At 51.0% G+C, this 10901-nt stretch overlaps 1 protein-coding gene across 4 annotated transcripts in view; it reads right to left on the minus strand.

The window, feature by feature from the left end:
- The window catches only part of PDZD2 (PDZ domain containing 2), a 350615-nt gene extending 340413 nt beyond the window's left edge, over positions 1-10202 (minus strand). For 2 of the 4 annotated variants that reach the window (XR_014309966.1, XM_082724475.1), the window contains exon 1: positions 9869-10202. The gene's annotated coding sequence lies outside the window, so the exon portion shown is untranslated. The remainder of the gene's footprint in view (positions 1-9868) is intronic. The other 2 variants (XM_082724476.1, XM_082724469.1) reach the window with 1 other exon arrangement.
- Between the last annotated feature and the right edge of the window lie 699 nt (positions 10203-10901).

A 10901-nucleotide genomic window follows, 5' to 3' on the forward strand; every position in this document is an offset into this window, starting at 1 on the left:
AAAAGTCGTGAGCCTAAATGCCGAAATGGAGAACAAAGAAATAACATTTTAGCTTTTCAAGCTTAAATCCAGGGCCAACTCTTCAGAGAAATAGTACATTTGGAATCCGAGTAAGTATATTTTTCCCCCTGTGTTTTATTCATCTATGTCATGTGTTTATGAGCAGAAAAATGAATCAGAAAACTCGGAGACCTGTGGGGAATTCAGGGATCCTGGAAGTTCCTGCTTCTCAGAGATTCTATGTGGAATAAGGTTAAGAGCACAGGCTTACAGGACAGAGAGAATTGAATCCAGATTCAAAATTGCTCCAAGTCTTAATAGACATGCAAACTCGGGCAAATAATTTAAACTTTTTTGAGCCTACTTTTTGACATCTGTAAAGAAAGGATAACTGGGAACAGTGCTAAGTCTGTTCAATGGCTGTTTATTGAGTGTCTACTATATACCAGGCACTGCTGTCGGCCCTGGAGATACAGTGAATGAGACAAGGTCCTGGCTCAGATAAAGCTTGCATTCCAACTGGTGAGACAACCAATAAAAAAATAAATCAAAACTCTATTTCACACAGAATGGGAGTAATGCAACAGAGTGCCTAGTGAGGGGTCATTTTTGATTATATGGTCAGGGAGGAGAGGGCCTATGCAGGTCTGGAGGCAGCTTCCAGGCAGAGGGGAGGCCCTACTCTGGGCTACCGCTTGGCATGTCCCAGAACAGAAAGGATAGTATGTCTGCATACAGAGAGTGAGGGCGATGAGTCGCAGCAGAGGAGGTCATCTGAGAGGCAGGCTGGGGCAAAGGGCCTGGTTACATTCAAATGGCAGTGAGAAATCCCCAGTTGCAAACTGTTAGGTGACATGACTTGATTTGTGTCTTTATTTATTTTTTATTATTTATCTATAAATCACTTAATAAACTTATAAATAAATAAATAAATGGAAGCAGTCTCCCACCAGTCAGCTGCCGCACAGGTGGACGGAGGGCATAGGACTTACAGACTCAGTTGCTGTTGCGAGGAAGAAAGAAGGAAGGTCTTGAGGTTTTTGGAATGAGCCTTTAGGTGGGGTGTGTGAGTCTGGAACTCTGTGAGTCCATCAATTCAGGAGATAGCACACAGATCTTATCTGGAGCCAGATAAGATCTCCCCAGGAGGGAGAATAGCTAGAGAAGAAGACCCAAGATCAAGGCCTGGGGCAACATGATAAAACACTGAATATCAGTCGTTGTTATTATTTTCAGTACACTGGGAAGGAGGATGTTGGCCAATCATTGTTACAAGCATTGCTTTATCCATCCATCTACCCAGGCATCTCGCCATCCATTCATACCATAAACGCTCACGCTCACTGAGCACCTTCATGAGTGACAGTAGAGAAAACAATGTAATTGTTGGTCAAAATGTGAGCTCTGGAGCCAGACTTTTCTCTTTAAACCCCAGCTCCATCTGGAACCTTAGAGAATTTGATTAATCACATTGTACCATTTCTCCCTCTACAAAAGGGAATGTAGTGTGTTGAACAACCCCCAAAAGACATGTCCATGTCTTAGACCTGTGAATGTAACCTTCTTTGGCAAAAGGGTCTTTGCAGGTGTAATTACACGGAGGATCTCAAGAGGAGATCATCTTAGATTATCTGCGTAGCCCTAAACGACAAGTGTCCATATAAGAGAAACACAAAGGAGAGACATGCAGACATAAGCGAAGACACGAACACACAGAGAAGAGGATGCTGGGAAGACAGAGATACAGACTGGAGTGAAACAGCTACAAGGAATGTCAACAGCTTCCAGAAGCTGGAAGAGGCAAGGAAGGATTCTCCCCAGGAGCCTCCAGAGGGAGCATGACCCTGCCAACACCTAAATGTCAGACTTCTGGCCTCCAGAACTATGAGAGAATAAGTTTCTGTCATTTAGCCACCAAGTCTGTGGCAGTTTGTTATAGCAGCCCCAGGAAATGAATAGGGAAATCATAACAGTGTGTGCCTCACTGACTTGTGAGGAGAATTAAATGAGAGAACATACGTAAAGCATCTAGAACAGTGCCTGCCAAATAGGAAACATTCAAATGATTTTAAATTTTAAATTTTATCCATGTACTGGACATATCCATGTACTGGTAAGGAGAATGCAAGATCCTGAGGAACGGGGGAAAGACAGAACATGCTGAGAGACTCTGAAAATAAAGATGGCGCCCGGAAGCTGAGCAGGCGAGGTACCAGAAGGGGGAAGGGTACTGAGATGCCACAAATTGCTGAACACTGTTCCCAGCATTCCCCCAATAAAGAAATCAATAAGCCTTACAACTGCTCAGGTTTCTGAAGAGGAGTAGTAGGTCCGGAGAAGGGTTAATGCAATTTTTTACAGTATCTTCCTCAGCCCGCGCCGTCTCATTGCCTGCTCTCTCATGAGAACCCATGTTGATGAGGACACTCTGAGCAGATTTTCTGGGGACAGCTGTCTCTTCCTCTAGCCTAATGATATGGGGAATAGGGGTGACCAGGGCCGGGTGGGGGTAGAGAGTGGGCAGTGAAAAACTGTGGAGGAAAATGATGCCAATTTTGTACACTGAGTGATTTTGTAATAATATTTGCATGGCTGCTTTAGCCTGGGAAGTTAATTTTCTTCACCAAGAGACCCGTATAGCACAATCTAGTTTTACCCAAATCTCTATAAAATAACACTGTGCCAAAAGGCGGGTGAGGGGGAATCCAACTGAACCACAGCTGAAATCAGACATTTTATAAGTGTCCATTGGCCAACACACAAAAATGTGAAGAGCTTATTGACATCTTGCTTTATTAAACTCTGCTCCGTTCTCATCTTCATAGGTAGAGGAAAAAAAGCATTCAAATACTTGAAGAGAGTTAGTGAGCACCTGCATATGCAAATACAAGGAGTGTCAGGGTGAGGAACCTCCCTGAGTGTGCAACTTGTAGGCACCAACCCAAGATACTATGGCTAATCTGAAACACACGTGCCTCTCTACTCTCTGGAAAGAGACTTGAGGAATACTGGGATTACAGTATCACCCCAGGACACGTATGTAGGACAAGGAGGTTCACATCAGACAGGCATCTGTAAAGTGCTAGCCTTTGGTGAAAGGGGCAAAAAAAGCCAGCGTTAATTCTGCCTTATCCCTAGGTATGCCAAGATCTTGTCAGAAGTGCCTGGTAGCCAGACCAGGCCCCAAGAGAGCAAAGCTCCCAGGCACCTGCTCCCCCACCCACCTCCTTTCTCTGGATGCCCAGAGGCCTCCCTATGAGGCAGCCTAGTCCCCACACTGTCTCCTGACTATACCATGTTCCAAAGATACCCCCTCTCCTACTCTGCCCAGCACAACTTCTATTCCCTCATCAGGCAAATCTCTGCCAGAGGGTTGACTTTGGACTTGCACAGCACTATGGAGGCCCCTGTTCAGGGTAGGGGTCCTATTCTGCATTGTATCCATGTGTCTTTATTTTTAGCAAAGCAGATGATCACTCTTCAGAGGCCAGAACAACAGAGCATGTATACACAATTTGGTGGCAGGAGCAGACTTAGTCTAGTGTATGCAAAGCCAAGTACTAGAACTGTCCAGATGTTGATAAAAAGGAGACCACTGGTGGCTCAGCTCAAATCCAATTCCACTCTTGCTAAAAACTTCAAAGGACACAGCCTGAGAATCGTTCTGTTAAGAGCCACATATACCATGGAACTCTCCGCCACCGCCCCCAACACCAGGAGGATGTTAAAACACTGTAGATCTTACCTAAAATGAGCTAAATTTGCTTTCAACCTGGAGGCAAAGGATTGGGTAGTGGTCTTTCAAGAACTTGCAAGTCCTTAACAGTTTGTGATTTTTTTATCCTCAAGTGAATAGCTACGCATTTCAGGCTGCTTGCCCACTCCCATGCTATTATTTCACCAAAAGCCTGTAACAACAGTGTGTGCCAAACTAGTCCTCTGTGCTGTGAAGTCAGTTCCCCACGCCTTGCTTCTCCAAAACCTCTTCATGTGTCTTAGAGTGCTTTACGAACCACAGAAACACTTTAAAACCTAAAAACAAATAATCCAAGAATAACTTAATCAGCCAGATGTTCAATGCTATCTGCTTTCATTGGATTGCTTCATAAGGAGAGCTAATTCTTCAGTTTCTGACTTTCTGCAAGTTAATAGCCCAGTCACTGTTCGCTCAATGTATTCACATAGGTAATGCGTGCGTCCAGGAGCCAGGTGCTCTGAGTAAAAGGATTGTTGGGGCACCTGGGTGGCTCAGGGGGTTAAGCCTCTCCCTTCAGTTCAGTTCATGATCTCAGGGTCCTGGGATCAAGCCCCGCATCGGGCTTTCTGCTCAGTGGGGAGCCTGCTTCCCCCCCATCTCTGCCTGCCTCTCTTCCTGCTTGTGATCTCTCTCTCTCTCTGTGTCAGGTAAATAAATAAAATCTTTTTTAAAAAAATAGAAAAGAAAAGAAGGGGGATTGTTTGCTGCCCCACTGAGAACGTGGGATGGAGAGGACTCCAGTGGCATCGGAGAGAGGCCATAGCTGGGGCAGGCCTCTTCCCGGAGCTGGAGAGACTTGAAAGACAAATGTGTCTTCTCCGCACACTAAGTGCCTCAACAAGCCATTGCCAGGCTCAGTGGCCTTATCGGACCACAAAGGGTCTCTTCAACGACTGACTTTTCAAACCGTAAATGCTCCCAGTGTTTTCTTGAACACATTTGTAAACAGAATGCAGAGCTCTTTAGACCATGGGCATTCGGAGCATAATCCAATGGCCTACCTGGCTTTCAGTCCTGTCCCTGCCTAGCACTACAGAACCACAGGAAAGGAATTCCTTCCCATCTCTCTCGTTATCCCATTTCTAGTATACACATAGTATAAAATTGGGAATTTAAAAATTTTAAATCCCATAAAAGGATCCATCATTGTATATGCAACTTACGCGTAGGCCCAAAGAACAACACAATTGATGTCAAATCAATAAATAAATCAGGAATAATCTGAGAAAATACTTTTACACTTTGATTTCCTTAAAGGAACATTATACACATTTTCCCCCACTATCATTTAATTTGGCACACGCCTAATGAGTGTTGAGGAAATCAAATTAAGTGTTCCTTTTCCTCTGTTCTTTACTAATAGGGGAGAATATTTATTTAACCTTTCTAGGTACAATCATGATTCATTCAAAAAGCCAAGGGGGTACACAGATCTTCAATTCCTCCTCACCCGCCTGAGTCTTACACCATTGCCACTGAGGACAACAGTCCTGCAAATCTAGCCACTGCAGATGTGATTCTAGTTCCAGTTGTGCTAGAAAGAGGCAAGTTCTCCAGTTTTCTGGGCCTCAGGTTGCCCCAGTGTGGAATTAGCAAGTCTGAATGCATCACTCCTTCCAGAACACAGAGGAGGGGAGACTCGGCAGGATCTCCTTCCTTTGCGCCCTGGCAACTTGACCTTGCATGTGAACTACAGATGTATCCCCTGAAACAAGTGAACAGATGAAAAGGCAGACATCCTGAAAGATTCCTTAAAGTGGGAACAGGGAGGGGAGAGGCTGCTCCCAGCAGTCCAGAGCTTTTCATCCAAAGCTGAATGCAAGCTTCGGCGGGGTCGGCTAAAAAGTCCTGCTTTGTGCACTACTGGGCTGTCACAGAATTTGACAAGAGGCTTATTCATTTCTCGACACACTAACGGAAGGACCCGCTACTTGGTAGCAGACATTGTCACTGAGGGGTTTGCATACATACCTCAGGATCTTTTCTCATTCCTCCTGAGAACAACCCTGTTAGGGACCTATTGTCCCAATCTTGTAGAAGAGGAAATCGAGGCTTCAATATTTCTAGTGATCTGACCAGTGAGTTTTCTGCACGGCTAGGACTCCAGCCAAAGCCTCTGACCCCAATTCCAGAAACCTTCTTTTCCCTCTTGGCTGCCTCGGCCGGCGCCAGGCACCAGGTTGACGACCCGCTGCCAGCAGCACTTCTGCCTGCCCCAGCCTCCCTTCGCCCCAGGCCCCAGCAGCAGGCACCTCTCCTGGGCGACCAAGACGACACTTCCCTCCACCACATGCAGACTCCCTCTCCACCCCCTCTCCTAACCTCTGCTTCCCTCCTACTGTCCCAGGAAGGGAGATGCCAGCTTTTTTCTTTCCTTGCACCTGTTCCTGTTTACCTCTGGCTTCTTCCCTCCCCAACACCCCTTATCTTGTCTTCGTTCTCTCCCACTGCTCTTTCATTTACCATACATGCCTGGGAAGGGGATTTGGGGGACATTCCTGAATAAACCTTCCCACAACACTACCACCTCCTCAAAATACCCACCAGATTATTTTTAACTGGTACATTTCTGGATCCAGTGTCTAAACACCTGACTTCAATCGTCTTGGCAATCACTCTCTCCATCATCCCTTGAACCTGGCTCCCATGACCATCCTTGACAGACACTGTTCTCAGTCTTTGTGAAGGCTGGCCCTTCTCAGACATTCCTGCCTCTACCCGTCTGCCTACCTCCCTAGGGGCTTGCCTGCCGCATCCTACATGGTACTATGAAGAACTTCTGAAGGCAAAAGAAAGATTAAAAACTCTCCAGTCTCCACGTCTGTCTTGCTAGCAATTCAGCCTCTCTTTGAGTTTGGTACTGACCTTTTGTGGATTCATCTTCCTTGGGATGCTTCCCCTTCTGACTGGTACAGTAAGAGGGCCCTGAGGCCACATTCCAACAGAGACACCTCCTCCACCCCTGACACACTCACACCATAGTCTAAGTTACTTAGGCCCACGTGACCTAGGCCAGGGGAGTATCTGTAGCTCTGTGTTATCTTGTCCTACCAGGTCTGGGACAACACTGAGTCCAATCAGCAGGTGGTGGGAAGAGGGAGGTCATGGAGTGTGGCCTCTGCCTCTCTTCCTGAGGAAGCTAGCAGGCGGCTGGTGCAGGTTTTATCCGGGCACGAGTAAGATATGGTCCTAAAGAAACAAGCCCAGGGCAGCGTGAGGAGTGTGCCAAGAGATTCTGTAGAGCCAAGTCCAAAGGTGGGACGCTCAACCTGGGAGAGAAATACGGAGAATCACAGAGGCGGAGACCCTTGAGCTGGATCTTGAAGAGTGAGAAGTGGTTCACCAGGAAGACCAGGGAAGAAAGGATCTTCCAGGACCTCACTCCTCCCACTGCCATCCTCGGCAAATCAGCATTGTAGAGGCAAGAGTACAAGAGGTCAGGAGGTCTACAGCTCCTGTGCATATGTGTGTGTGTGGGGGGGGTGTTAGGGGACATAGCAGGAAAGAAGTCTGGGGAGGCACATGGGATTTGGAATTTATTCTGCATCCTGGGAGCCACGGATAGGTTTCACAAGGGGAGGAGACTGACAGGCCCAGGAGACTGAGGAGAAGTGGGAAGAGGGAGGAGAGGTCCGCAAGGGTTTCTCTAGGTTGTCACAGGTTTGCGGAATGTCAAACTCCAAGCACCCTACTTCGATCACCTGTGTATTCCCCCGCCCCCCCCCTTCAGGTGATCTTCACTTCTTCTTCAAGTCCAAGTAGCGCCCTTACTTCAGGGCCGTGTCTAATGAACTCTTCTTTTCTTCCCACTGCCTGCTGCCAGACTTCTTCCCACAGACCTCCTGGACCCACCTTATGACAATAACCTCCTCCCTGGGCGACTCACCAACTACCTCTCCCAGTTCTTGCTACCAAGAAGGGGTAGCTACGCAAGGAGGGGGCCTCTGCGTATCCCCAGGAGCCTCTGAGGGCCCGTGCAAGGCAAACCACAGGTACTCCAAAACTAAAATGGTTGAAATCAGATTCATGTCCCTAAAGCACAAAGCAACAGTCCCTAGCTCAAAAATCCCAAATATTTCCCTACCAGCGGCAGAACTAAGAGCCCCCAAGACCTCAGGCCAGCCTCTTCTTCCATCCTATCTCCGGGGCCACATCCACACTCAGGATCAAGCCCTCCGCCCCTCAGTGCTCCCCCACAGAGCCTTTCAGATCTCCTCAGTCAAAAGTGACTTCTTTCTCCTCTGTCCTTCTAAAGTGTTTTTGTTTGGACCACTCTCCAGGTGCCTTACTTATGAAATCAACCCTTCACCCAATAAGTTTGGGGCGCCTGTGACATGCCCCAGGTGCGTGGGTTCGGGTCGCAGCTGTCAGTAGACTCTTCTCACTTCTCCTGTCAGACTGAAACTCTGGCAAGGAGGGGGCCTCTGCGTATCCCCAGGAGCCTCTGAGGGCCCGTGCAAGGCAAACCACAGGTACTCCAAAACTAAAATGGTTGAAATGAATAGAGAAATTATCATAAGTATCCTTAAATAGTAAACTGCCTTAAGTGCATGCAAAATCAATTTTAATGACAAAGATTTAAAGTATAATTCAATATTTTTCCAGGAGCATATTAACTATGTCAAGGGAAGGTGCATTTATATGCTTTCCATGGTTCTGATTCTTCCCCTCCCAGCGCATCCCCCCGCTTCCCCCCTCCACTGCCGTCTGCCCACCCCCCATACACACTCACACCACTATGTGGTTGTTAATGGAGCACCAGTTCTTAGCCCATCCACTGGAAGAAGGAGTTGACGAAGCTAGAACAACCACCTACAGCCAGGGGTGTGTTCTGAGACATTCTATTCTGCCCCCACAAGCAACCCTCCCACACCACACCTGTCAACCTGGACCTACTTGACCCCCTCCCAGAAGCCACAGACAGGGGAAAAGCTGGCCCCGTAGGAACAGCAGGCTCCTGAAGCCCAAGTCCAGGGCAGGATGTGGGAGTCCCCACTGGGTAAGGACTAGCAGCCCTGAAAGTCCCGGGGAGCTCTCTCTAGAAGCAGATCCACAGTATCACTCTCTGCAGCCACGGCGGGACCCCCTCCAGCTTCATCAGGCTTTGTCAGGGAAAACACATCCACCCAAAACACCTACCTCTGTGGGAGGCAGCGGCCAGGCCAGCTGCAGGAGATGGATGTGGCTCCTTCCCCCCAGCAGTCCCCCACCTCCAGTCCCCGTGCATGGTGGCAGGGCTGCTGCTCTGGAACGCCCCCGTGCCTGCCATTCCTGCCTCAGCGACCAGCCCATGCCAGACCTGCCCTCTTTACACTCCACTGTCTCTTATCAAGGTCTCTGCGTTGACCAGGCCTCTGAGGACAGTCTTCTGGCAAACTCCAGCCAGGGACCCTGGACCCTCCCCCTACTCAATTTACCATTGCCGGAAGACGAGCAACCCGAAGACCTGAAACATCAAACCTGAGAGGGAGAGGGTAAGGGAAGAGAAGCCAGAGAGAGAGAAAGGAGAAGGCCAGGTTTTTAGGAGGAACTCGACTTCACAGGGAAACCAGGATTTCCTCATGTGTACGTTTCCCCATCTCCCTGGGAGATGCCAACACTGCCCCCCAAAGATGTCCTTGCTTTTTGCGCGCCCCCTCCATTCCCTTGAGCGCGCGTCCCTTCCGCGGGCAGAGCCCCGGGCGAGAGGTGAGGAAGCGCGGGAGCCTGGACCCCACGGCAATACCTGAGGCCGGAGCACCTGAGTACCTCCGCCCTGGGGGAGAGGACCAGGCGACGGCCCAGGTACGGGGGACCCAGGGCGCGGGCCCAGGCAGGGGCGCCTGGCCCTGTCCTGAGTGTGCCCGGCAGAGCGGCTCGGGTCATCCCGCTGTCGCTGGCCCTCTTCCCGCGGCCGCGTCCTGACCGCCCCCGGCTGGATACGAGGGGAGTTCGAGCCGCCCCAGCCCGGGTTTGGCGCCCCACACACCGCCTCGCCGGGGCTGGGGTTCCCGCACCGGGATTTGTCACTAAACTTTCCCGGGCCCGCTCGGTCTCTGGGGGGTGTCACACCGCCCCTCCCCCGCCCATCCGAAGCCCCGCGTCCCCGCCCCTGCGGGACGGTCGCTTCACCTGTGCGCGGTTCCGCGGAGCCTCCCGCTGCCGCTCCTCGCGCGTCCGCGGACCCAGGCGCCGCCCCGTGGGTCCCCGCGTTGCCGCCGCCGCCGCCGCCGCCGCTGCTGCTTCCACCGCCGGTGCCGCCGGTGCCGCCGCCGCCGCGCCTGCCTGGAGCTGCAGCGCCGCGGTTCGCCCTCCGCGGCGGGAGGCGCAATCTCCGGCGCCCGCGGCTCGGCGGGTCCCCGCAGCCGCCACCCCACCGCGTCTCGCTGCCCGCGGCCGGCACGCACCGGCGCCGCGAGCCTGCTCCTCGCCCAGCTCTCCCAGCTGCGCGGCGCTGGGGATCCACCGAGCCTCCAGGATGGGCGGGGATTCCCTCCCTCTGGCAGCTTCGAGGGGCGGGAACTCCCTTCCCGGAGTGACAGGGACGGGGGGCGGGGATTCCCCTGCAGGAATGACAGGGTGGGCGGGGATTCCCCCGAGCGAGGCGCGCCGCGTGCCGCGTCCCTCCGGGCGAGCCCGGAGTCCCGGTGCGCTGTCTTCAGAAACCTGGGGATCCTGGGAGGAAAGGATCCAGGGAGATGGCAGCTCAGAATTTCCAGATGGCGGGGCCTGGGGCGCCATCTAGGTGGAGAAAGAGAGAGCTAGGGGACTTGAAGTTGCCTTTGCCTTGCGTCCAGAAAAATGTCAGTTGCCCTACGCAGCATGGGGTGGGGAGGCCAAAGGAGATGGGGGAAGGACTAACCACCCACATTAAGAAACGTTTGGCCTCTGGTTCTTCTGATACCCAAGTTGATTTAACACTGGTATGGGAATTTCGAGAAATTGGGGGGGGGGACCCTCTTGGCACCTCAGAGCTGCTTAATCCCCCAGTTAAGCTCTTGAGAGAAATCCTCAGAGACGAAATCCTATGGCCTTGGTGTGGTGGTTTTGGTCCCTGGGACAACTAGCCACGAGCCCCTGCCTGAGTGGACTGTGAGAGCTAATGCCAATCGCCCTTGGCCTTATTCCAGGTCAGTCGAGGAACAGAAGCTCAGGCTTTTTGGAT

This window comes from Mustela nivalis (assembly GCF_964662115.1).
Source record: "Mustela nivalis genome assembly, chromosome: 3".
In the NCBI taxonomy this organism is placed as follows: domain Eukaryota; kingdom Metazoa; phylum Chordata; class Mammalia; order Carnivora; family Mustelidae; genus Mustela; species Mustela nivalis.